General features: G+C 36.7%; 1 protein-coding gene across 2 annotated transcripts in view; it reads right to left on the bottom strand.

Annotated features, from left to right (window-relative positions):
• Window positions 1–27,215, bottom strand: part of CdGAPr (GTPase-activating protein CdGAPr) — a 279,666-nt gene that overhangs the window by 124,293 nt on the left and 128,158 nt on the right. For both annotated transcript variants that reach the window (XM_073967947.1, XM_073967948.1), the window contains one exon: window positions 20,452–20,596. The gene's annotated coding sequence lies outside the window, so the exon portion shown is untranslated. The remainder of the gene's footprint in view (window positions 1–20,451; window positions 20,597–27,215) is intronic.

Genomic DNA, 27,215 nt, shown 5'->3' with positions numbered 1-27,215 from the left:
TTTCCACGCATTTGGCCTAAAACGCAAGCAATTCAATTCTTCTTTTTTCGACTTTTTATGAAAAATTTAAATATGGCATAAAAATGTAATCAAAATGTTACATTCATATAACTTCAGGGACTTTTTAGGAATGTAGTAAGAGTATTTTTCAATCAAAAACCAAGTGATTGTCATTTAGGAATACAGCCATATAGCCCTTCAAAGTTTTCGGCACTTTTAAAAGAAGGCCCGATTGCAGGAAAACTATTCGTTTTAGAGAAAAAAGTTATTTATTAAGAAATGCATAGAAAGCCTCAAAAATATAATTTTCATAAAAATTTTTAAGTTTTCTCGCAAAAAAAATCTCAGCGCTGAGTGGGTTAAACAACCTTCAATGCTCGTACCCTCAATGATTAAATCCAGCAGAGAGCAAAATAAAATAAAAATATGAAGGGTGTTGAAATTGAAAACAAATTCCATCACAACTGTTCTAAAAATAGAACATTTGATATTTTTCAACTTCTAGTGGCCATAGAATAACTAGTTATTCAATGCGACATGCCCTTAATAAAATAATGGGTTAGTAGGGTGTTTTGTAGGTAGTTACGTCTAGCAAAAAGTACTATAAAAACCATTATTTGGAATGGTTGGTTGTGTTGGGAGTGAAAGAAGAGATCGAATAACGCGGTATTCCAAATTGGAAAAGCAACTAATAGAGAGGAATGGAAATTTGCTCTTAGCTCGGTTTATAGGGCAAATGTTCTGCAGAGTCCAACTAAGTAAGTATTTGCATTTGTAATTGCTCTACATATGCTTTTTAACATCATTTATTCTGTATATATTCCAATAGGTTATTAACCCTTGCATAGATTTAAAACGAAATATTTGTGTTCTTATTCAGCACATTCTTTTGTTTCTTTTGCAGACATGTGTTGCACTGTTGCAACAATTTTATATGCATTTGAAGTGTGAAATTTTATAGACAGAATGCCAAATGTATATTCTATGTAACCGTAAAAATCTCTCTGACTTTGCGGATAAAGCAATTTTGTTGGATTTTATTGAAACTTGAAAAAATGAAAAAAAAATATATTATTCGTTTTTTTTTTTGCAAGTCAGTCAGTCGCATTGCCAAGCAGCCACTGAGTCGTCTATGACTCTGACGACAGACTACCTACCATTCAACAAAGTCCAAGGTGCAGTCTGCAGATTTGTTGTAATATAATTTTTTTAAATTTTTGTTGTTGTTTTTGTTTGCTGCTGATGGTTTTTGGTGATATTTGAAATCGCATTTGCCAAAGTTGGCACCTACGAATTGTTGGTTTTTCTTCATTTTTTGTTAGTTTTCTTTTGGCTTAAAAATAGCTGTTGTTGTGCGGTGTGGTGCAGCAGCGCGCACCTGTTACCTTAAATTATGGCTATGTGTGGCCAACAAACACACAAAACTATTGTATAGCTGTAATTTTTCTGTTCATTATTATTATGACGGCAAATGAAGTATGACATAATAAATTGTTATTTACAAAAAGAACAATTAACAGCAAATAATATTTGAATTATTTTTTATTTATTTATTTTTGGTAAATTTCCTAATGGACTTGTGGTGATGAGAAGACAATTTTTTTCAAACACAAATTTCAAGAGATTTCATAAATTGTGGAATCGGCAAAGCGGACTGATTATGGCATTGGTCTTTGGTTAATAGGTGCCTCTCTTGAATATTTTAATACAAATTTAAGTCTTTTGTATTAAAATTTTGTTGTGGACTTTGCAAAATATTTTTCAAAATAAGCTTTGCTTGTCATATCATAAAAACCGAATTCCCATTTCTATTCTAAATTACATTTGAAGGTAGAATCAATTGACTCGAATGTGGATGGTCTGACAAACTATTTGCGTTTTTTATTTATTTATGCACATTCTTGGCGAGCAAAAAAAGTTTAATTTGCGTTGAATGTGTGTGGGGTGTAATGGTCAATGGCTGGCTTGGTTAATAAACAAATTTTAAAACGCAAAATATTTTTCCTCTGAGAATAAAAGCTCCGGACAAATATTAATTTAATTGAATTTGATGATGTGTGACAAGCAGCTAGATGTGGTGGTTCCCAAATCATATTTTCAACAAGACAGCACCCTTGTGCACTCCTATCTACATATCAAATACAATGTCAGTAACCCTCGAAGCTTCTCAAGAGATGTTGATCTCCCAAACAAAATTAAATTGTTAATTAAAAAAGTGGGACTATGAAAAAATGGATATTTGAAAATGATTTTACAAGAGATGTTCACAGATGTGTTTGAAAGCTTTGCAATGTTAAGAGGGAGGGTGCTAAGGGAAAGGAACGTGACGTTTGAAAAAAAACATGTGAATGGTCGACTATTCAGAAGTTCTCAATTGAAATTGTTAATCTTCAGTATCCGCCCACAATTAAGGTAAACCATGTACAACAAGTTTTGAAAAACAATATCGACCCTTCCTTACTTCCTTCCCCCTTGTGAATTTGCTGCCTTAGTTTATATTTAAAGTTTATATTTCTTTTTTGTTTTTTATATTTTTTTTTAATTGTAAAATAAGCAAACAAAGCCTCTCATGATTACACTTCTATTATTATTAATAATAACAACAACATGTAAATATGTGACCTAGAAAACTAAACCACTAACTCAAGATAATTCTAGTGGACCAACGCCGCCGCCACCGCCAATCATATCGTCGTTGTCATAAACTTGAAATAAAAAAATCAAATACAAAACACAAACGAAAACAATATTAATTCGAGCAAAAAGTTAAAAACAAATAACAGCAAACAAAACAATTAAGCAATCAACAAAATTATTAATTTCAAACACTTAAAAAGTGAAGAGTGAGAGAAATGTAAATTAAAAAAAATATTTACAGAAATAAGTGGCTAGAGGAGGAGGATGGAAGGCGTTATGTGTACACTTGTTATACCCTCCACCATTAAATTTGTCATTCCGTTTGTAACACATCGTAATATTCATCGGAGACCCTATAAAGTATATATGTTCTTGATCAGGGTAAAATTCTAAGTCGATATAACTATGTCCGTCTGTCTGTCCGTCCGTTGAAATCAAGATACAGCTCGCAATTTTTAATATAAAGCTTTGTAATTTGGTATGGAAGTTTCTATTACTCCTAGGATGTTTGGTGTTGCAAATGGGCTATATCGATCCACGTTTTGATATAGCCCCCATACAATGGTACCACCCGATTTTCGGTATTTCGGAGGTTTTAGCCTCATTATCACACCGAAATGGCTGAAATTTGATACTTAGTCTTCGTCGGGGGTATACAACTTTCCCCCAGAAATTTGCCGGTATTGGTCCATGCCTTCATATAGCCCTCATAGAACGGTAACTCCTAATTTTCGGTATTTTGAAGGTTGTGACCACAATGATGCACCGAAATGGCTGAAATTTGGTATTTGGTCTTCATTTAGGATACTAAACGTTCCATATGAAATTTGTCGGCATAGGTCCACGCCTTAGTATAGCCCCCCTAGAACGGTACCTCCCTATTTCCGGTATTTTGAAGGTTGTGGCCTCAATATTCCTCAGAAATAGCAGAAACTTGGTATTTAGTCTTCGTTGGGGGTATAAAACTTGTTGGTACAGGTCCACGCCTTAGTACAGCCCCATAGAACGGCACCTCCGATTTTCGGAATTTTCAAGGTTGTGGCCTCAATATTCTTCAGAAATAGCTGAAAGTTGGTATTTAGTCTTCGTTGGGGGTATAAAACTTTGCCCCAGAAACTTGTTGCTATAGGTCCACGCCTTAGTATAGCCCACATAGAACGGTACCTCCTGATTTTCGGTATTTTGAAGGTTGTGGCCACAATAATGCACCGAAATGGCTGAAATTTGGTATTTGGTCTTCATTTGGGATACTAAACGTTCCATATGAAATTTGTCGGTATAGGTCCACGCCTTAGTATAGCCCCCATAGAACGGTACCTCCCTATTTCCGGTATTTTGAAGGTTGTGGCCCCAATATTCCTCAAAAATAGCTGAAAGTCTTCGTTGGGGGTATAAAACTTTCCCCCAGAAACTTGTTGGTACAGGTCCCCGCCTAAGTATAGCCCCCATAGATCGGTACCTCCCTATTACCGGTATTTTGAACGTTGTGGCCACAATAATGCTCCGAAATGGCTGAAATTTGGTATTTGGTCTTCATTTGGGATACTAAACGTTCCATATGAAATCTGTCGGTATAGGTCCACGCCTTAGTATAGCCCCCATAGAACGGTACCTCCCTATTTCCGGTATTTTGAAGGTTGTGGCCTTAATATTCCTCAAAAATAGCTGAAAGTTGGTATTTAGTCTTCGTTGGGGGAATTAAACTTTCCCCCAGAAACTTGTTGGTACAGGTCCACGCCCTAGTATAGCCCCCATAGAACGGTACCTCCGATTTTCGGAATTTTCAAGGTTGTGGCCTCAATATTCTTCAGAAATAGCTGAAAGTTGGTATTTAGTCTTCGTTGGGGGTATAAAACTTTGCCCCAGAAACTTGTTGATATAGGTCCACGCCTTAGTATAGCCCCCAATAGAACGGTACCTCCCTATTACCGGTATTTTGAATGTTGTGGCCTCAATATCGCACCGAAATAGCTGAAATTTGGTATTTGGTCTTCAATTGGGGTATTCAACGTTCTATATGAAATTGACGGTATAGGTCCACGCCTTAGTATAGCCCTCACTCCCTATTTGAAGGTGGAGGCCTCAATATTCCACCGAAATTGCTGAAATTTTGTATTTAGTCCTCCATGGGGTTATCAAATATTCAAGAAGAGAATTATCAGTATAGGTCCTCGGGTTCCTATATCCCCCATAGAAGCGTACCTCTAGATTTTCGGAAGTTTGAAGTTTTTACCGAAATATCGGAAATTTGGTATTTAGTCTTCTTTGAGTCTAAAAACTTTCCGCCAGAAATTTGTAGGTATAGATCAACGTTTTGATATAGTACCAAGAATCCTCCCGAATTTCGGTATTTTGAAGTTTAGCCACATTGTTTTACCGGACTTGCTGAAATTTGGTATTTAATCTTCTTCATAAACGAAAGGAAACTAATTGTTCCATTTTACTTCAATACAACTCGTGGCAATGGGTTCATCTTCCCTACGGAATACAATATTAGTATTCCCTTGACCGGATTATAGCTCAGTACACATACATACATTTGTTCTACCCACCCCCAGGATCCTCAGGTTCATACGGAAAAGGAGAAGAATTACGCGTACTTTACGTAGGTCAATGGATCCGACAAGATTTTCGTCTCTAAGAGCTGATATAGGTAATTTGGATAGGATAATTGCTAATGCCATACAGATATACGAACAGGAATGTTACCAGGGTTCTTAGCGGGTATAACTGTTAATAATAAAACCTTTGGGCAAGTTAAAGTAGCTGCAGGTCTTGCCTCCAAAAGCCAATTGGGGTCTTGACGAATGCTGGTGGTGAGCGTATAAGTGATGATGGTGTGAAGGCCGAGGTATTAGCCGATTACATCCAAGGTGTGTTACGACCCATAAATGGACACATGGACCAGTTTTTCCAGTACACATACATTTGTGCTACCCCCCAGGATCCTGGGGTTCATAGGGAAAGGAGAAGAATTATGCTTACTTTACGGAGGTCAATGGATCCGACAAGATTCTCGGCTCTTAGAGCTGATATACGTAATTTGAATCGGATCATTGCTGATGTCATATAGATATACGAACAAGAACGTTACCAGGGGTTCTTAGCGCGTATAACTGTTAATAATAAAACCTTTGGTCAAGTTAAAGTAGCTGCAGGTCTTGCCTTCAAAGAGCCAATTGGGAAGTTGACAAATGCTGGTGGTAAGCGTATAAGTGATGATGGTGTGAAGTAGGGACGTAGCCAGGATTTCATTTCGGGGAGGGCCCACCTGACCAAAATTTAGAAAGTTCATATTATCGAAAATTTCTTATTTAGCAAAGACGTAAACCTTATTTTAGACTTATATTACTGCTGAAATAATGTTCATTGCTATATTTTAAATAAAATGGCGTAAGACTTCTTGGCCAATGTCCCTTGTCTTTTTGACAATATATCAGAGTTAATATATGTTCAAAACAATGGATAGATTAATTATCGCATATATTTTTGGGTGTATCATTTATCAAATAACTCACAACTACAGTGAATGTTATGTAATTCAGTGATATCACTTTGGTAAAACCAAAATAAGGAGTATACAATCGGAAACCCTTAGAAATATCTTAAGATTTAACTTTTTTGTTTACATGGAATATTGAGGACCTTTCCTTTGTTTCCTACTTCACAAAAGTTCAAAATCACGCCTTTAATTTTCCACTCCAATTTTATTGAGTAATTTTTGGAAGGAAAATGAGAATAGTAGAGAATTGGTTTATGCAGAGGGAACGTTCGGATATCATGACGTTATCTAGTAGTATTTTTTATATTTACAGGTATATTTAGGAATTATATAAATAAAGGAAAAAACGCCGAGACACGTGTCTTCTTTTTTGTCTTTTATCACGCTGCCGTGTCAGAACATGGTCAATTTCGGACATACAATTGTTGCTATTGTCATAAAGAACCTATTGTAGTTATTTCCGTATGTATATTTTGGTGTCCAATCGTAGATCTTATCACAAAGAATTTCTGAAGGCTGATAGTGGTTTTCTTGATAGAGAACTAACGCTGGGCAATAGTGAGTCTATCCATCATGAAATTGCGGGACACTCGTCGGGCTTCTCTTATAGAAACTCTGGTTCCCTTTCGTGGATCTTCTCACAACTTGATCAGGAACTAGGAAAACGCTGGCAACAGTCTTGAATTCTTTTAAAATGAAATTCTGGCGCCAATCCAAGGTCTATACATGTATACAAATCCATAAACACAATTTTACCCCATCTACATTTTTTATACTCTTAGCATTTAGTCAAAATGTGCCTCATCGATATAATGGTTTGAAGGACAAAGAGTATTTGGAAGAAATGTGTTTCAGAAAATTTGGAGTCTACTTATATATGTTCGTCCATCTGGGTGGCTGCCTGGATAACAAGATAATCCTCGAACAGATCAACCGATACTGTCCAAAATTTGGCCTTCGTGATATTTTGCCCAAATTTCGATCAACTTCGAATATGGACAATATCGATCCACTCTTTCGATATCCTTCCACAGAGTATTTCTAAAATTTTCAGAGAAGTGCAGTTTAAGACCTCTCTGGATAATTAGTAAATATGGTTTCACTTCCTTTATGCTAATAATTTAGTTATAAGTAAAAATATGAAAAAATGAAATAAATAAACGCTTTGCTTTTTTGCAACAAGCGTTCTCGGGTCCGCTATTACTACAGTACAAGTTTTTTCAGGGGCAAGTCCATACTTCCAGAGAAAATTGCGCGAAAGCTGTAAAGAACACCTATGGCACCTACCACGTGCGCACAACAACTTTCGAATCGGATACCACGCAACTTTGTTTACCGCCATATTTCTGCGAGCGTTATATATAAAGTTTGAAGATGGTGATTTTCGGTCTACTCATTCTGGCATACCCCCTCATATTTCAAGAATTTTAGCTAAAGCGGTATGTGCGATTTTTCTTGAATGGAGCAACAGATTTGGACCAAAATTGGATTTAGTAATATTTTGTCCACACTTAGTTTTAGATCGCAAATGAGCCACATTGGTGAAGAACTGAAATGACTGGTGGACGCAATATCTTTTAAAAGGAATGACCCCCAAAATAATATCTACTTCCAAAATAAAAAATCTCCTAATACATAACTTCGGGTTAAAGGATTTTGGTTATGAAGCCGCTATTCAATCTCTCCATAGATGAAAGTTTCAGTTTACACAGCCTCAGGGTATATTCTGTCCGCAAATCCGACTGTTACATGTTGAGATTTTGACGAAGAAGAATCTGTTTCCGACCAGTTTTTTTATACCCTACACCACTATGTGGGAAGGGTATTATAATTTGGTTTTGGCCAAAAATTTTGTAACACATCGAAATAATGGCCCATACTTATATATACCAAAATGAATGTCTCGACGAGCTGAGTCGATCTGGCTAAGTGAGTCCGTCCGTCCGTCTGTCTGTCCATATAAGCCTTTTAATCACGCTACAGGTCGTAATTTTGATCTTAAATTTTGGTTGGTTATATGGGTCCCAGAGAGAAAGAGGCATATTATGTTTGGTGGTAGTCGGATTATATTCCCTAAAAGAAATGTTTACCAGTGAAATGCTTATGCACAGGGGTAGTGGTGTAGGGTATCACATGGTCGGCCCCGTCCCGACTATAGCCTTTGCTCACTTGTTTGATTTCGTTTGTCGTCAGAATGTCCTTTGCCGAAGAAGGAAAAAGGAACATTTCTAGTGTATTCATGTGTATCCATTGAAAGTACGTCCCAAAATACAATTCAATTCAATGTAATTTCGAAATATTGGAAATAATATGCAATAAATAAAATATAAACTTTAACCTCAATAATCTTGATTTTATTACCATTCGAAAGGTCAAACCAAACATAATCAGCCCAATTATGAATATCCCGTGAGAAAACTCACGGGAAGTTTACATTCATAATCACCCTGAAAATTACGACAAAAATCCTTTTTTTTTTGTACAATAGGCATTTACTAATTTGTAGCAAGAGACTAGTTTCAAATAATCTCAACGGGCGACACTGCGGTGGAAAAGAATTATATCATAAAAACTGGTTGATATAGTTTTTTTTTTCAAATTTCAAACATAGTAAAGAATTTGTAATTGTTATGATGTTCAAAATAGTTCATTACAAAAACGTGTTAGAAACTATATACAAAAATTTAAAACCACAAAATTAAGCAACGATTTTATCTTTTACTGTTGAATTGCTCTTATCAAAAATTTCAAAAACAAAAGATCGCAAGAATGTTTTTTCTAGATGTTGTTTATAATCCAAAGTATTGGACGTAATATGCAAAAAAGGTTCAACAAATGCAAATAAACATCTTGTTCTGAACTCAGTAACACTTGCAGTCAGTCTAAAATTACGAATAAACGCTTAAAAACACCTTAAAACTTAACAACAACTATGCGGAAAATTTCTCAAAAAGCCTAACGTGTTCATTAGTCCTTTTACTTTCAAATATGTTGGACAATAAGTATACCAATGTATTTAAATAATTCTCTGTAATACTTCCTCCAAATACTTTACATATTTCTTGAAACATTTAAAACATTTTAAAATTTTATTCAAAAATTAAAATATGTGTAACATAAGCTAATATTCTATGGGATCGAAAATCAATTCGGGGGGGGGCCCGGGCCCCCCGGCCCCCCCCCCTGGCTACGTCGGTGGTGTGAAGGCCGAGGAATTAGCAGATTACGTCCAAGGTGTGTTACGACCCATGAATGGACACGTGAACCAATCTTTTCATAGTTCGATCATTCTAGCTGTCGAGGGATTGGCCAATAGGTCACCAATGGAAACATTCTCCGATATATTTAGAGCAGATGGTTCAACACTTGAGAGCGTGTAAAGGTGGAATGAAGCTGGTTTCATCAAACCCAGCTGCATAAGCAACGCGTAATTGCCCACACGCCGAACAAAAAATCTAGTGGGTTGGACGGAATCCCACATACCGCACTGAAAAATGCCGGGTCGGTGATTTTTGGATTCTTGTCCATCCTCTTTAATCATTGCTTCAACTTGGGTTATTTCCCAAAATCATGGAAGGAATGTTTGTGCCCATATTGAAACGGGGTGCACAGTCTGATAAATGTGGAAGCTATCGGCCCATTTCTCTGCTCTAGGCTTTTGGTAAATTATATGAATATTTCATATTGATGCGTGCGTTTAAGAATTTTGGTCCAAGACAAAAGGGTGCTTAAAGATAGCCAATTTGGCTTTAGATGGAGGCACTCAAGGTCTCACGCCTTATCTGTCTTTTCGACATATGTATGTATATTGTGAAGGGCTTCGAAAAGAAATATGGTACAATAGCCGTAAGCCTTGACGTATCTAAAGCCTTTGACTCGGTCTGGATTCTAAAGCCTTAGCCCGCTCTTAGAAGATGATAACCGGTAGTAGGGGACTTTAATGCTTATCATGAGTTGTGGCATTTGGTCTTCGGCAATATAGTACTCACTGAGCAGATTAATAGTCATACATTTTGCACGGTCAATGAGGACGCCCCTACCAGAATTAGTGGAGAGTGTAACAGTTCGCCAGACATAACCATCGTGTCTTCTGGTCTGACAAATGACGTCACGTGGAAACCCGTCGTTTCTCCTGGGACAGATCATTTCCACATAATTATCTCATCAACAGACCGCCCGATTTTATCTGAACTAGAGCTGGCAATAAAATCGATGGCATAACGATAGTATCGATTCTTTTTTTAAATTCAATACCGATAGATAGTTTTGTCTATCGATAGTATCGGATTAAAAACCCCTAACATAAAATCTAGAAAAATCACTTTCGAAGCCCGGAAAGAAGGAAGGTAGGACCTCAGTCACGTTTGGCAACGTTATGCTGACTGATCCAAAGAGGAGCGCAAGTTATTTTAATCGACAGTTTGTGGAGCACCCCGGAGTGACAGGGGCGAAGAAAAGAGTACTATGTCGCATTAGATCTCTTCCTGTCGAGGAGAAACCACCACAGTTAAGAATGGATTATGTTGCGAATGCCACTAGGGACGCTAAATCATCAAAAGAGTTGGGTAATTATGGAATCTCCATCGTAATGCTGAAACGGCCAGATGAGCCAGCCGGGAATCGAGTATCTCACCAAAGTTCTCAATCTGTCGCTGGATACGCATATCATGTCCGAAGTCTTGAAAAAGAGCAGGGTGGGTGGTTCCTCTACCGAATACAGGCAAGGATGCCAGCAAAACTAAATCGTATAGATCGAATTCGCCCATAGCAAAGACTCTTGAGGCATTACTCCTCAGAAATAGCTATCCAGTTGACGATCATCTGCATGGGTTCCGTAAGCAGCATAGCACGACAACAGCTCTGTACGCCATTTCGACACATACTAGTCGAGTTCCAGGAGTGGTTTGACATCTACGGAACTGCTTTACCTATTCCTCTTCCGTATTCCACGCCCTCCAGACGGTATTGAGATAGTAGCGTATGTGAATGATTGTACGACCATGACGTCAGGTATCTTCCCTGAGGTCATTTGTGAAAAGCTGAAAACCTATTTGACTGGTCTCGCCACCTTTTCCACGCAAAGAATATGCAAATATCCGTCCCTAAATCTACGGTCACTCTGTTCCCCACATGGACTGTAGACGGAAGAAGGGAGTTGATTGTCATGGTCGATGGCAGCAGAATTCCGACCACAAACTACCCCAAGATTCTAGGGCACCGACGTAGACAAGACAAGCTAATAGACAAACTATAAGGTCCTCAAGACCCTAACCGGCATGATTTGGCATGCAAAAACTATTCAAAACTGTCGGAATGCCGCCATGAGAACTGCAATAGGGAGCCTCTTCGAGTAGAGCAACACAATGGCATGCTCTCGTTGCAGTACTTGCTCTGGTGTTACCGTGAGAGCCATCCTATGGTCGATAGGTCCCCCACCCAAGCATGTCAGGAAGGACCTTCATGACCTAGAAAGAGAGGTCGAACGTTAGAAGAGAGAACAAATGCAATCGCAGATATCACAAATAACTATCGAGTGAATGCTGTCCTAGGAGAACATCCCCCACATATCGCCGAAACTACGCTCGTATAGGACACACTGCACCACTTTAAATGTCCTGCCAAACCTACTCAACTAACTCCAGTACCTTTGTGGTTACAACCCTTCGAAACAGCCACATTCCTAGAACTGAAGGCAGACCCAGAGACATATTAAGTCGAAAAACAAGTAGAAAAACAACACATCGGGAGATGTTCTGGCGCAGCAGGCAGCAACAAAACTCCTATTGCAGTAGTCCTAGTGGCAGCTAAAACAATTCGGGCCCACTATACTTTTTGGAAGCAACATATTCAAAAACTGTATGGAGATTTTTTCATCTCGGATGCCGGATTTTCCTTGAAAACACCCTGCGTACGTTACTGCATCTCACTGATGTTGACATACAAAACAAAACAAAAATCGAACTCGATTTCGGCTTCAGTTGTAATAACCGTCTTTTACCCCAAACCATTAGATATAGGCGAAAGTTCTATATGGAAATTAAAGTCAGCGTAATGATCATAAGCCAAACTCCCGTATAGAGTTTAGAAAGCATTGACATGATAACTGTTATGTGCCTGTGAAAATATTTAAAACTGTGATGGTATTCCCCCCAACCCATTCCATACTCTACCTATTGTACTAAATTCTATTTTATACAAAATTCATGTCAGCTGTTTTGTATTTAAATTGAAACTGATTACCAGAGAATATTCCCCACCACCACCACATAGTTACGTTCAAACAAATCTATGATAGAGGTGTGAAAATCCATTGGTTGGTTAGTTTGGCTGGCTGGCTGGCGTGGCTATGATCTGATTTAATTGTGTCAAAAAGCAACAAAAACCAAACTGAAAATCATTTGCATTTTTAAGCAGGCAATTCCCCGTTAGCAAGCAGCAGCCTTTACGCCGCCCCATCACATGGGAAACCTAACAAAACATTTTCCATTTTCCACAAAAAAATGACTTCAATACCAAATAAACCAAAGCAATTCTCATTAAATACCATGGCTGCCACTAATTGCATGTGTGGCATAACAAATCAAACACACTAGGAGGCTGACGGAATATGTGGTGTGCTTGCCTGATTTGCCGGGTTGCTGCAGCACCTGGGTTTTTAAAATGTGGAAGAAAAAACACAACATTGCAAACAATAACACTTTGAAATCATTTATTCAAAACGTTTTGCGTTTCCCCACCACCATCACCACCTCAACTCTTTTTTGGTGGCAATAATAAAAATCATATAACTGTAATTTATGACCGATCAAAACTTGGCTATAAGTTAAAATGTTCAGTAAATTACTAAAAAAAACATTTTTGTGAAAAAAAAAACAAGTAAATAAAGTGGGTTATAAAGACAAAGTCTGGGACGAGTTTTTTTTTATTACCTCTATTGTTATCTTCAAGCTGAGTTTAAAATATTAGAAATAAAAAGTTATTGTGACAATTATTTTTGGTGTTGTTGCTGTGAGTTATTTATTTGCTTTTTGAAGTATCCCAATTGGAAAGAGAGTACACAAAAGCTGTGGCAAAAATTCTACACCTGAAAAACAGTTCTATTGGGAAACTACATATGATAGCCTAAAAGTATGCATCACACATGAAAAGGGGAATTACATTTAACATTACCACAGCATCCACAACACGTGGATTTTTGAAGGAATATTTTTCTAGGCATTACCACAACACGTGGATTTTTTAAAGAATATTTTCTCGGCATTGCCACAGCACGTGGATTTTTTAAAGAATATGTTTCTCGGCATTGTCACAGCACGTGGATTTTTTAAAAAGTAATTTTTTAGGCATCACCACAGCACACGAATTTTTAAATAAAGAATATTTGAAGATTTTTTTTTAGGAATTACCACAGCACGTGGATTTTTATAAAATATTTTTCTAAGCATTACCACAGCTCGTGGATTTTTTAAATAATGTTTTTCTCGGCACTACCGCAGCTCGTGGATTTTTTAAAGAATATTTTCCTGGCATTATCACAGCTCGTGGATTTTTTAAAAAATATTTTCCTAGGCATTACCACAGCTCGTGGATTTTTTAAAGAATATTTTTCTCGGCATTGCCACAGCACGTGGATTTTTTAAAGAATATTTTTCTCGGCATTACCACAGCACGTGGATTTTTTTAAGAATATTTTTCTCGGCATTACCACAGCACGTGGATTTTTTTAAGAATATTTTTCTCGGCATTACCACAGCTCGTGGATTTTTTTTAAAAATATTTTTCTATGCATTACCACAGCACGTTGATTTTTTAAAGAATATTTTTTCTCGGCATTACCACAGCACGTGGATTTTTTAAATAATATTTTCTAGGCATTTCCATAGCACGTAGATTTTTTAAATAATATTTTCTAGGCATTACCACAGCACGTGGATTTTTCAAAGAATACTTTTCTGGCATTACCACAGCACGTGGATTTTTTAAAGAATATTTTTCTATGCATTACCACAGCACGTGGATTTTTTAAAGAATATTTTTCTCGGCATTACCACAGCACGTGGATTTTTTAAAGAATATTTTTCTCGGCATTACAACAGCACGTAGATTTTTTAAAGAATATTTTTCTCGGCATTACCACAGCACGTGGATTTTTTAAAGAATATTTTTCTCGGCATTACCACAGCACGTGGATTTTTTAAAGAATATTTTTCTCGGCATTACCACAGCACGTGGATTTTTTAAAGAATATTTTTCTCGGCATTACCACAGCACGCGGATTTTTTAAAGAATATATTTCTCGGCATTACCACAGCACGTGGATTTTTTAAAGAATATTTTTCTCGGCATTACCACAGCACGTGGATTTTTTAAAGAATATTTTTCTCGGCATTACCACAGCACGTGGATTTTTTAAAGAATATTTTTCTCGGCATTACCACAGCACGTGGATTTTTTAAAGAATATTTTTCTCGGCATTACCACAGCACGTGGATTTTTTAAAGAATATTTTTCTCGGCATTACCACAGCACGTGGATTTTTTAAAGAATATTTTTCTCGGCATTACCACAGCACGTGGATTTTTTAAAGAATATTTTTCTCGGCATTACCACAGCACGTGGATTTTTTAAAGAATATTTTTCTCGGCATTACCACAGCACGTGGATTTTTTAAAGAATATTTTTCTCGGCATTACCACAGCACGTGGATTTTTTAAAGAATATTTTTCTCGGCATTACCACAGCACGTTGATTTTTTAAAGAATATTTTTTCTCGGCATTACCACAGCACGTGGATTTTTTAAATAATATTTTCTAGGCATTTCCATAGCACGTAGATTTTTTAAATAATATTTTCTAGGCATTACCATAGCACGTGGATTTTTCAAAGAATACTTTTCTGGCATTACCACAGCACGTGGATTTTTTAAAGAATATTTTTCTATGCATTACCACAGCACGTGGATTTTTTAAAGAATATTTTTCTCGGCATTACCACAGCACGTGGATTTTTTAAAGAATATTTTTCTCGGCATTACAACAGCACGTGGATTTTTTAAAGAATATTTTTCTCGGCATTACCACAGCACGTGGATTTTTTAAAGAATATTTTTCTCGGCATTACCACAGCACGTGGATTTTTTAAAGAATATTTTTCTCGGCATTACCACAGCACGTGGATTTTTTAAAGAATATTTTTCTCGGCATTACCACAGCACGCGGATTTTTTAAAGAATATTTTTCTCGGCATTACCACAGCACGTGGATTTTTTAAAGAATATTTTTCTCGGCATTACCACAGCACGTGGATTTTTTAAAGAATATTTTTCTCGGCATTACCACAGCACGTGGATTTTTTAAAGAATATTTTTCTCGGCATTACCACAGCACGTGGATTTTTTAAAGAATATTTTTCTCGGCATTACCACAGCACGTGGATTTTTTAAAGAATATTTTTCTCGGCATTACCACAGCACGTGGATTTTTTAAAGAATATTTTTCTCGGCATTACCACAGCACGCGGATTTTTTAAAGAATATTTTTCTCGGCATTACCACAGCACGTGGATTTTTTAAAGAATATTTTTCTCGGCATTACCACAGCACGTGGATTTTTTAAAGAATATTTTTCTCGGCATTACCACAGCACGTGGATTTTTTAAAGAATATTTTTCTCGGCATTACCACAGCACGTGGATTTTTTAAAGAATATTTTTCTCGGCATTACCACAGCACGTGGATTTTTTAAAGAATATTTTTCTCGGCATTACCACAGCACGTGGATTTTTTAAAGAATATTTTTCTCGGCATTACCACAGCACGTGGATTTTTTAAAGAATATTTTTCTCGGCATTACCACAGCACGTGGATTTTTTAAAGAATATTTTTCTCGGCATTACCACAGCACGTGGATTTTTTAAAGAATATTTTTCTCGGCATTACCACAGCACGTGGATTTTTTAAAGAATATTTTTCTCGGCATTACCACAGCACGTGGATTTTTTAAAGAATATTTTTCTCGGCATTACCACAGCACGTGGATTTTTTAAAGAATATTTTTCTCGGCATTACCACAGCACGTGGATTTTTTAAAGAATATTTTTCTCGGCATTACCACAGCACGTGGATTTTTTAAAGAATATTTTTCTCGGCATTGCCACAGCACGTGGATTTAAATTTCTCATCTTTTTGCTTTCAGATCCCTATCAAAACTAAACTATGATAGCCTAAAAGTATGCATCAGACAAGATAAAGTGACTTTTGTATTTATCAGCTGATACAATTGAATTGAATATAGAATACACTAGTATCCAAGTTGGGAAGAAACACAGAGGCTGAAAAAAGTTATACTTTAGAAATAAACTTTATTAGAAAAATATGATGGCCTAAATGTATGCATCCCCCACATGGTCAAGTGAATACAGCGATCAGCTGATTCAATTCAATGATTATAAAAAAAATTAAAACTACATAATGCAAAATCAGTAAAAAAACCGTTTAAAGATTGAACAAATCACAATATTCTATCCTCTTTGTATGTTTCCATCAAATTTCACATAGTTTTCCTTTGAAATAAGTTTCAACTTTAATTCGTTCGTACGTTCGTTCTATTATTTCCGATCTTTATCAAAGCTCCTTGAAATTTTCTTTGAGTGTTTTCTTTGTTTTCAACTGAAATGAGATCAAATTTTGTTTGCAGTTACGTGACAAAGATCCAAATGTAATAACGTCACAACGTCTCTTTCTATGTCACAACACGGTTATCTTTGAAGATCTTAACTTCTTCTGTGCGCTATTTGCTGCTGTTGTAGTTGTTTTGAGCATTTCTTTTTACGGAAATTCAAGTAAAACTCTTTACAATCATCACTACTACTCTACAATTGACAATAAACGTTTATAGTGTTTGAAAACTGTTACCATTTCCATTGAATTTTATTGGGTTTGTGTTCTACATATCTTTATTATTGGGGCCATTTAAACTTTGTCGTCGTCATTGTCGACAATGATGTTCGACCGGTAATGTGTGTTGCATTTTCAATGCAAGTTGAGTTGAGCTCCAAAAGAAGATCTTGTCCAGTGGCACATGTCCATCGATTAAAAGTGTGGCTTATATTCAATGCTCGTTTAGAATAGTCGGTCGACTATTTAACGTGTGTGTGCGCGCACGTTTTTTCGGCTGACCCATTTGTAATGAGTTCTTGTCATTTATGTTTTGTCAAATACCAACGAGGCTTATTTTATAGATCTCTTTAAAATGCGCCTGTGTACACATTTCTGACCATAATTTCAAAGCAAGAGACAGACAGAAAAATAAAAACCATAACTGAATACATTGTTCTGCTTAGCTCAGCTGCATGTAAACCTGTTAAAGCACCAAACATGAGCTTTATGTCACACACCGGGAGCTTTATGCAGTTTGTGTCACTGCTAATGCAGAATATGCGTTGCATTCAACATGACATTGGCCGGCTGAATGGCTGGCTAGCTGACTCGGTGGTTGTTGAAAGTTTTATTTATTCAAATGTGTTAACCTTAGAGATCACACTTTGTCAAACGGACTTGTCCAGCATGTCGTATACCAAAAAGAAATCTTTATGGTTGTGAATTTTCATAATGCCAGCCTTAGAGGGATTTAAACCACCGGGAATCATTTTTGTATAAAGGATTTGCTAAAGATTGCATTTAACATGAACTACAACTCAGTTGGGTATTGGACAGGAGAGGTCGACGAGAGAGGAGGTTAAAAATCTGGCAGATGTGATAAGTTGATGTATTCAACCTTTAATAAGTATTATCATAACACGTGGATTTTTTAAACAATATTTTTCCAGGCATTACAACACCTGGATTTTTTAAAGAATATTTTTCCAGGCATTACCACAACACGTGGATTTTTTAAACAATATTTTTCTCGGCATTACCACAGCACGCGGATTTTTTAAAGAATATTTTTCCAGGCATTACCACAACACGTGGATTTTTTAAAGAATATTTTTCCAGGCATTACCACAACACGTGGATTTTTTAAACAATATTTTTCCAGGCATTACCACAACACGTGGATTTTTTAAAGAATATTTTTCCAGGCATTACCACAACACGTGGATTTTTTAAAGAATATTTTTCCAGGCATTACCACAACACGTGGATTTTTTAAAGAATATTTTTCCAGGCATTACCACAACACGTGGATTTTTTAAAGAATATTTTTCCAGACATTACCACAACACGTGGATTTTTTAAACAATATTTTTCCAGGCATTACCACAACACGTGGATTTTTTAAACAATATTTTTCCAGGCATTACCACAACACGTGGATTTTTTAAACAATATTTTTCTCGGCATTACCACAGCACGCGGATTTTTTAAAGAATATTTTTCCAGGCATTACCACAACACGTGGATTTTTTAAAGAATATTTTTCCAGGCATTACCACAACACGTGGATTTTTTAAACAATATTTTTCCAGGCATTACCACAACACGTGGATTTTTTAAAGAATATTTTTCCAGGCATTACCACAACACGTGAATTTTTTAAACAATATTTTTCCAGGCATTACCACAACACTTGGATTTTTAATGAAAAAATTTCCGTGAATTCTTCAAACAAGTGTGTTCTGTTGTGTGTGCTGCATACTTTTAGGCTAAATTATTTTTGTATGACAAGAAATCAGTCTCCAGCTGATTAAAAATGTTTTTTGCAACGACGTAGAAATAATTCGCAATTTTTGTATCATGAAAAATTATTTCTGAAAGTCTAAATAAGTTTTCTGCAATTTTCAAGATGCCTTCGGTTCTTTTTGTAATTTAATAAAAATCTATTTAAAATATAAAATGCCTTCGCCAATATCTAAGCCATAAAATCTAATAAAACAATTAATGGAAAATAAATTGTTAAACCATCTATCAATAGAACAATGATTTTTTATTGAGATATTGATATGTTTACAATGAGTGGCAGCGCACAGAACGAACCAAGTCATGACTCCTAGAGAAGAACAATCAATGAACAATGAAAAAAATGCGTCCAGAATGAATGATGTATGGTAGAAAATTTAAAAGGAGGCACTTAGACGCAAATATTCTGTACAAACAATTTTGCAGTGGAACAGATGGGTTGCCGTGCCTGTGGAGTCTATGCGCGAACTTAACAACCATGTAAACCATGGATGGTTAATGTTACTCTGCAATGGCGGGAATGTTTCATTCCTTCCTTTTCCAGATATACATATACCCTGAAATCAGCAATGTGAATCAAATGGCTTTGCTTGATAGTTGAATGGATAGTCTTGGATTGGATTCTAATATGTATAAAAAAGAAGAGTAAATATGTCTGCAATTTATTTTTCTGGCATTGTCGTATTCCAGAGGATGTTTGGGCTCCTTTTCTTTTTCGCTATGTATTTGTAGATCATATCAAAGAAAACTATTTATATCAAAAAGCAAATACTGGAGCACCTAGCCGCCGCTGGTTCCATGCGACAGTCATGAAATGCATCAGTGACGACGACAACAATGTTAAACCAAAAATGGAAGTGCTCTGGCCTGGCCTGGACTGTGCTGTGTGTATGCTGAACCAAAATAAACTGGGTGTGTTTTTGCCTTCTCGCCTGACTGTTTTAGATGTTGATTTGAAAACTAAGATAAATGTTTAAGGAAAATGCATTCATTTCCAGTTTTCGGTTTCATTTTTCAATTCAAGAATAGAATATTTTTATTTGCAAATGTTGCAAATGGAGATGTGGTGATATTCTTTTGGAAAGGGAAATTTCAAAAAAACTGCAGCCGAACTCTGTCTAAATAAGATTTATGGTGTCTGTAAAGTAATGTCAAGGTAGGGCAGGGTTAACATCAATCACAAGAAAAAAGAAAAAAAAAAAGAAAAAATTAAATAATTTCTATTTAAAAAAAATCACAAAAAATCTGGATACCAGAATCCAACCAGAATTACAAACAAATTAAGCAGCACATAACCGGTCATAATGTGGTTATTTTTTTAATGTCACAAAAATAACGTTCCGGGAGTGTCATACCAACACCTCAAGATTCATTAAACAGTAGCAAAATGTGGCCATAAAACATGGGCTTACAATCAATTAGTTTTATGTTCCATGGCCAATGACCATTTTAACGACAAAAAATACTGCCTACTTGGTTAGGTTCCTCCTTGGTTTAGGCATATCAAATTGCCATAGCAAGGTGTGGTGGCGGTTGGTGACCAAAGCCCAGGACAACACAATGATAAATATGATATTTTAGCCGCAGTAATTTCATATTAATAATCCAGTAATTACATAATGTCTTTCTTACCTATATTATTATGGTCCTCTCCTCTGAAAATGGCGACGACTCACATACATGATGGGGCAAATTACAAAAATAAGCCGTCGTTTTACCAATGACCAACCAATAGTTTGGAAGGTGTGTGTTTTTGTTATGAAACCGTTAATTTATTCTGAAATTACAGGAAAAATGAAAATATTCTAATTAGTTATGAAAATTGAAGCATACATTGAGGATGACTCAATATTTTAAAAGTAAAGCATACATAAGGGGGCAAAAGTTAAAAAAAGGTAAAAAGAGAAGAACCAAAAATTTATTATTGAAATTACACATGCCAACGAATAACGTGTTCTTCGTAACAACCCCGCTGCAAGTTTAGAGGTCGGTAGGTGAGCATAAGCGAAACAAGTGTCTAAATTATCTGAAGAGTTACAGCCGGAATAAGTAAACGTTTAATGCGGCACATACTATGGGCATGCACGACAGCATTTGTAATAGTATTAGTAAATTTTGAAACATTTGTCAATGTATGTGTGAATATTTTATGCGGGATAGAAATCAAAATGATTTTGAAAATGAACCCCTTTCAATCGGATGAATTTTGTTTATTTTCCAAGTGACAAACAAATAATTTTTGAAAACAACAACTTCTATTTGTGATAAAATTAAACAATTGGAAAATTTCAACTCAAAATCGAATTTTTGGAGGAAAATATATATTTTTTTGAAATTGGATTGAAGGGATGCCACACACTAGTCAATCACACACGTACACAAAGGGTTCATTTGGCAGTGCAGTTTGGCAGTATAGTGTATGCCCGGCATAAGGCACTCTCTAACCCTGCAAAGAAGATCAGATTTCATTCACGTTTGTCGACGTTACACTGACTGATCAGAAGAGGTATGCAAGTTGTTTTAATCGATAGTTTGGCGAGCTCCCAGGGAGTAACAGGGCAAAGAGAAGAGTACTACGTCGCATTACATATCTTCCTGCCGAGGAGAAACCACCACAATTTACAATACCTGATGTTACGAATGCCATCACGACCACTAAATCATGCAAATCGTTGGGCCCGTATGGAATCTCAATAATAAAGCTGAAACAGATGGATAACCCTAACCACACACAACGTTCCCGAAGTCTGAGAAATGGGCAGGGTGGTCCCGCTACTAAAGCCAGGCAGGGCAAGAATACCTGCAAAGGTGAATGGTACAGACCGATTTCGTTTTTGTCGCTAGTAGCCAAAACCCATGAGGCTTTACCAATCGTCAGCATCAAAACAAAACTATTTAGCCACCAATGAGTTCCGTAAGCAGCACAGCATGACAACAGAGCTGCACGTCATCTCCGCACATATTATCCGAGGGCTCAAGCAGAGCAAGTTGTGCAATACAACAGTGATGGTGGCGCTTGACTTATCAAAAGCCTTTAATACTGTCAAGTACACCACGCTGTTTGAGGACATCGAGCAGACTAACCTCCGGTTAGATAATTGGACGCTAGTCGAACGTGGATCTCTGGAACAACAAGTCCAAATCCCGTAGATTGAAACAGAAACTCGCCCAAGATGGGGTGATATCTCCGGAACTATTTAACCTTTACCTCTTCTGTATTCCACTCCCTGCAGACAGCATTGAGATCGTAAGGTATGCGATTAATTGTACGATCTTGGCGTCAGGTACCTTCCCTGATGTCATTTGTCAAAGCCTGAACTCCTATTTGACTGATCTTATCACCTTTTTCCACGCGAGCAATGTGCAAATATCCGCCCTTCACTAAATCTACGGCCACTCTATTGACCACATAAACTGTACAAAGAAAAAAATTTAGTCATTTGATTAAAAAATTCAAAGATTCAATCAAAAATTTATCGATCTTCCGGCGATAAAAAATGGTCATATTGACAAAATTCGATAAAATTATTTGATCACAAAGTAAAAATACAACTAATAAAATATTTCACATATTGACAAAAATATTTATCAAAATATTCCACATATTCCATTTTATCAGTTCAATATAAAAAAAATCGATAAATATTTTAGTCAATATGTGAAATATTTTATCAGTTGTATTTTTACTTTGTGATCAAATAATTTTTATCGAATTTCGTCAATATGATAATTTTTTATCGCCGGATTTTTTTCTGTGTAGAGGAAAGCACTGAGTTGAATGTAATGGTCGATGGTAACAGAATTCCGACCACCAACTACCCCAAGATTCTTTGGATCACACTCGACACTTCGTCCGTGCATGCCACTGCTATTTATGGCAAGCTGAAATGTAGGTCCCTAGCCGGCAGGTAAAGAAACCTTGTTGACCAGATATAAAGATCGGTTTGTGGTAAGGTTCTTCCCATATTGAGTACTTACTCGGGTGTTACCGTCAGAGCCATCATGATCACCATATGATTGTTAAAATAATAGGATAGGATGGGTCGATTTGTATTGAGTTCTTTGCTGGGTTACGCCATCAATCCTGCCCTAGTAGGCAGCTGCACCAATCGGTATGAATACCACTTAAAACTGATTAATGTGCCTGCTGATCTAAAGGTTCTCGTTTTACATCTTTTCACAGGTCTCTCTAGATCAGAGACGGGCTTCATTGCACTGAGTTGTTTTTGCATTTTCTTCTCTCTCTCACTTACAGTGTACCTGAATAAAAACAAACGATAAACATCATGTGGTTGTTGTTTTCTTCACCCATACATACACACATACTAAACTATTGACGGAAATTCTTGGGCGACGCTGCTCTAGATCACGACGATCTTTCCTGCCATGCCTGGGCGGTGCTGTGCCTATCCCCTTGATAGTGATTTGGATGGGTTTGTCTATAGCACCCATGCAGATACTGCGTCGATAACATCTTTTTGTGCCGAGCCATCTGCAAGATCTTAGCCTCCTCATGTAAGTAGTTCACCGAAGATGTGAGACGACACTGGCAAGTTTGTAAGTTCTTCAATTTCGTACCAATGTCGTTGCCAAACCACATATGGGCCGCATAGCTATCGCTTTGTATGCGGTTAACAAGCTTTCCTTGGCGGACAAGAACTTGGGGGCCTTGTTCCTGCTTCTCAAATTATCGCAGATAGTTGTGGCATGCGACGACCACTTATTTAAGCTGTCGAATGCAGAGCACTGCCCCTGATGGAGTTGATGTTTCTAATACATAAACCGGCCGTCGCGGAATTGACATTTTTAAGTGTGGTGCATAGTTTTAGGCAATGAACACAATTTCTATATTTAGGTGATTTATCGCTTTTTTCACCACTTTCATCTCGAAAGGAGCCATATGCATAAGTTCCTTTCCTGGGCCGAAAGATGTCCGAACTCATCATTTTCTTTGAGGAGGTTTGTTTTCTGGTCATCAAAAAATTCGAAATAAAACGTAAGAGCTTTAGGCTTACTCATAGTTTATATTTGGAAATTAGAGTTTATTGTATACTTTATGGCTGTGTAATAAAAAGGAAAACAGAGCATATGCCCAAGCGCAAAAATATAAATAAAGACATGAATCATTTGGTTAGTCATTGGTTGAATCATGGCACATTTTCATGGAAAATAATAAAAATGCATTTTAACTTCGTTTTACCATGAATAACCGAGGAAAATGCGAGGATAAAACTTAAAGAAGATTCTGGTGAATTATTAGGTTTCCAAGAAGACTCTCGCACACTTCTTTATTGTAAAACGATGATATTATTTTAGAGAAATCAAGTGCTTATGATTTTGTCTGGCAGAAATGTTAAGAGCATACTCATGCCACCAATGTCTCGTAAGGAAAAATGTTCGCAAAAGCTTATGAAATATTTCACTGTCGGACTACCAAGTAAGGAAAAAACATTGGCTTAAGACTCATTGATTCAAATCCATTGAAGGATAACAAAGGTTTTTGCAGCGTTCATAAGATGTGAATAAACTCAAAATAACCAATGTTTCTCTAGTAATCTCCCTACAGACCCTGAGGTTTATCCGCTTTAGCCTACATATACATGCTTAACTTTACACTTCAATCAGAATCTAGGCAAAACAACCACATCCAACAACTGATCCATTTTATTTTCATTCTTTCTCCTATTTGGTAAAATTCTTTAAATTAAATGTCTTAATTTTTTCTTTCAATAAACTTTGGCTGTTACTTGGCGTTCTCTTTGTTGTTTGGAGTAGTCGTTTATCTCTCTCTCCCTCCGTCCACACGCACAAATTGTTTATTTTCTTAATTGTTTAGTGTCATTAACACCTTGGCAGCGGTTAATTTGTTTATTTTTTTTTTTTTGTTATTTTCTTTTGAAGATTTCGATGATTCTTTTGTCTGGGAGTCCCCAGCTCAAACAAAGCAACAACAAAAACCAACAACCAACCGGTCGAGCCACTTCCATTTTACAGGTCCACGTTATTACATTTCAATTTTATTGGTTAGCTAATAAAAAGAAGAAGAAGAAGCACAAGAACTCTACACGTGCCGGTCGTGCCGTGACGTGCCGCTATATGATGTACATCCATATCTTAACTGTATTAGGATTCTTTGAAATTTGTATTTTAAGTAAACTTCTCTCCACAAAAAAACACAAAGAGTAAGAAGAAGCAGAACAAAAAACAACAAACACAAAAGTAAATACAAAACACAACAAGTTCAAGTGCAAGTGCCATAAAAGCAGCAGCCGGCCGCCCGGTCGCACCATCAAACAAAACAAACCGTCAAAACAGTTTAAAGTCACTTAGCCAAGTCATTCAACATCGTTACAATGGTCGTATGGCCGTCCGTCCGTTCAGCTATTCATTCAATATGCAAACAAAACGTCATATTGCTAGTCCAAACATCCATCCATCCATTCAGTTCGCCTCCTTTCGTCCGCCCGTTTGTCTCTCTTAAACACCAGTCCTTTTTTATAGCCAAGCAATTCTCATATCTTTTGTTCCTCAAATGGCTGTTTGATAGATAGGAAGTAAATACTGGGGAAAAACAGCAGTTACAACAACAACAAGTCTCAAACGTTGCATGACAATGTCCGCTTTATAAAACCGTTTATGGAGTATAGTCAATATTTGAATAATTCTTTTATGCTGAATACACGTCACGCTGGGCAAATCATTTCAAAACAAAATAAGAGGAAAAATTATACAAGAAAAAAAATCAACAGCATTCAGTCATTCATGCTCTCTCCCTTCTCTGCTCAGCAATAGAATGCCTAACAAAAGGCAAACCGCTAAATGGCTAAAATACTGATAGGATGGATGGTTATCCTTAACGGGAATTAAAATAAAAAAAAAATAATAATTTTATTGAGGGAAATATTTAGATGAGATTATCATGGCATAGGTCGCCTTCTGCATTGCAGTAGATGACCACTGTGTTATTTACATTAGAATAGGTGACCATAGTATTTCAGTCATGAAAAACTTCTCTACAAAGTGGTGTCTAAGACACGCCGTTCGGACTCGGCGATAAACAGTAGGTTCCTTATCATTGAGCTAATATGAATCGGAGTGCACTCATTGATATGCGAGAAGTCTCCTTTGTCCCGTCTGGGATGTTTGTGGAACAATTATATATACTTATATATATATAGGCGATGTCCATAGTGGCCAAAGACAATTAGATGACCACAGTTGTCATACACCTTCGCAGTAGATGACCACAGTGGCCATCTGCATTACAGTAGATGAACACAGTGCCCATCCACGTTACAGTAGATGATCACAGTGGCCATCTACAGTACAGTAGATTAATATATTGTCCATCTACAGTACAGTAGATTAATATATTGTCCATCTACATTACAGTAGATGATAACAGTGGCCATCTACATTACAGTAGATGACAACAGTGGCCATCTACATTACAGTAGATGATAACAGTGGCCATCTACATTACAGTAGATGACAACAGTGGCCATCTACATTACAGTAGATGACAACAGTGGCCATCTACATTACAGTAGATGATCACAGTGGCCATCTACAGTACAGTAGATGATCACAGTGTCCATCTACATTACAGTAGATGATAACAGTGGCCATCTACATTACAGTAGATTAATATATTGTCCATCTACATTACAGTAGATGACCACAGTGGCCATCTACATTACAGTCGATGATAACAGTGGCCATCTACATTACAGTAGAGGACAACAGTGGCCATCCATGTTACAGTGGATGGCCACATTACAGTAGATTACCACAGTAGCCATCTACATTACAGCAGCCATCTACGTTACAGTGGATGACAACAGTGGCCATCCACGTTACCTGGCGTTTCTCTTGGGTCAGACCATACCTCCATAATTGTTTCCCTCCATCAGTAGACCGCCCAGTTTCATCACCTCTGAACGCCAATATTTCATTAATCATTAATTTCAGGTAGCAGAAAGAAAGTTCTGAGACATTATCACTGTTGCAGCCACTTGCCATATACAGCTGTGTTCAAAATAATAGGAGTGCTCATTCACACCAAGAGAATGGTCGAATAAACATGGTTAAACTTACCCATTTTGGTTTATTTTGAATTTGTTTAACATTGTTGACATCCCAACAGTTAATTCATCAGCAGAAATGTGGCAATCTGTTTTAAATTATTTACGGTTTACACCAACATTATAAATCGCCTTCAAATTTGTTGTTCAAAAAAATAGGAGTGCGGAAGAAAAAGGACAATAAAAATATTTTTAGTTGAGTTTAAAATCAAAATTGTCTATATTTTAGTTGACAGTAGTGAATCCAATAGATTTTATGAGATTTGATGGCTGTTTGAAAACAAAAGTTCTTTTGGAGTAGCCTGAAAACAG

Source organism: Musca autumnalis, unplaced genomic scaffold, assembly GCF_047663935.1.
Source record: "Musca autumnalis isolate F117 unplaced genomic scaffold, ASM4766393v1 scaffold_2, whole genome shotgun sequence".
NCBI lineage: Eukaryota > Metazoa > Arthropoda > Insecta > Diptera > Muscidae > Musca > Musca autumnalis.
Note: the sequence above shows the minus strand (reverse complement) of the source record. Positions and strands in the feature narration are given on the sequence as shown.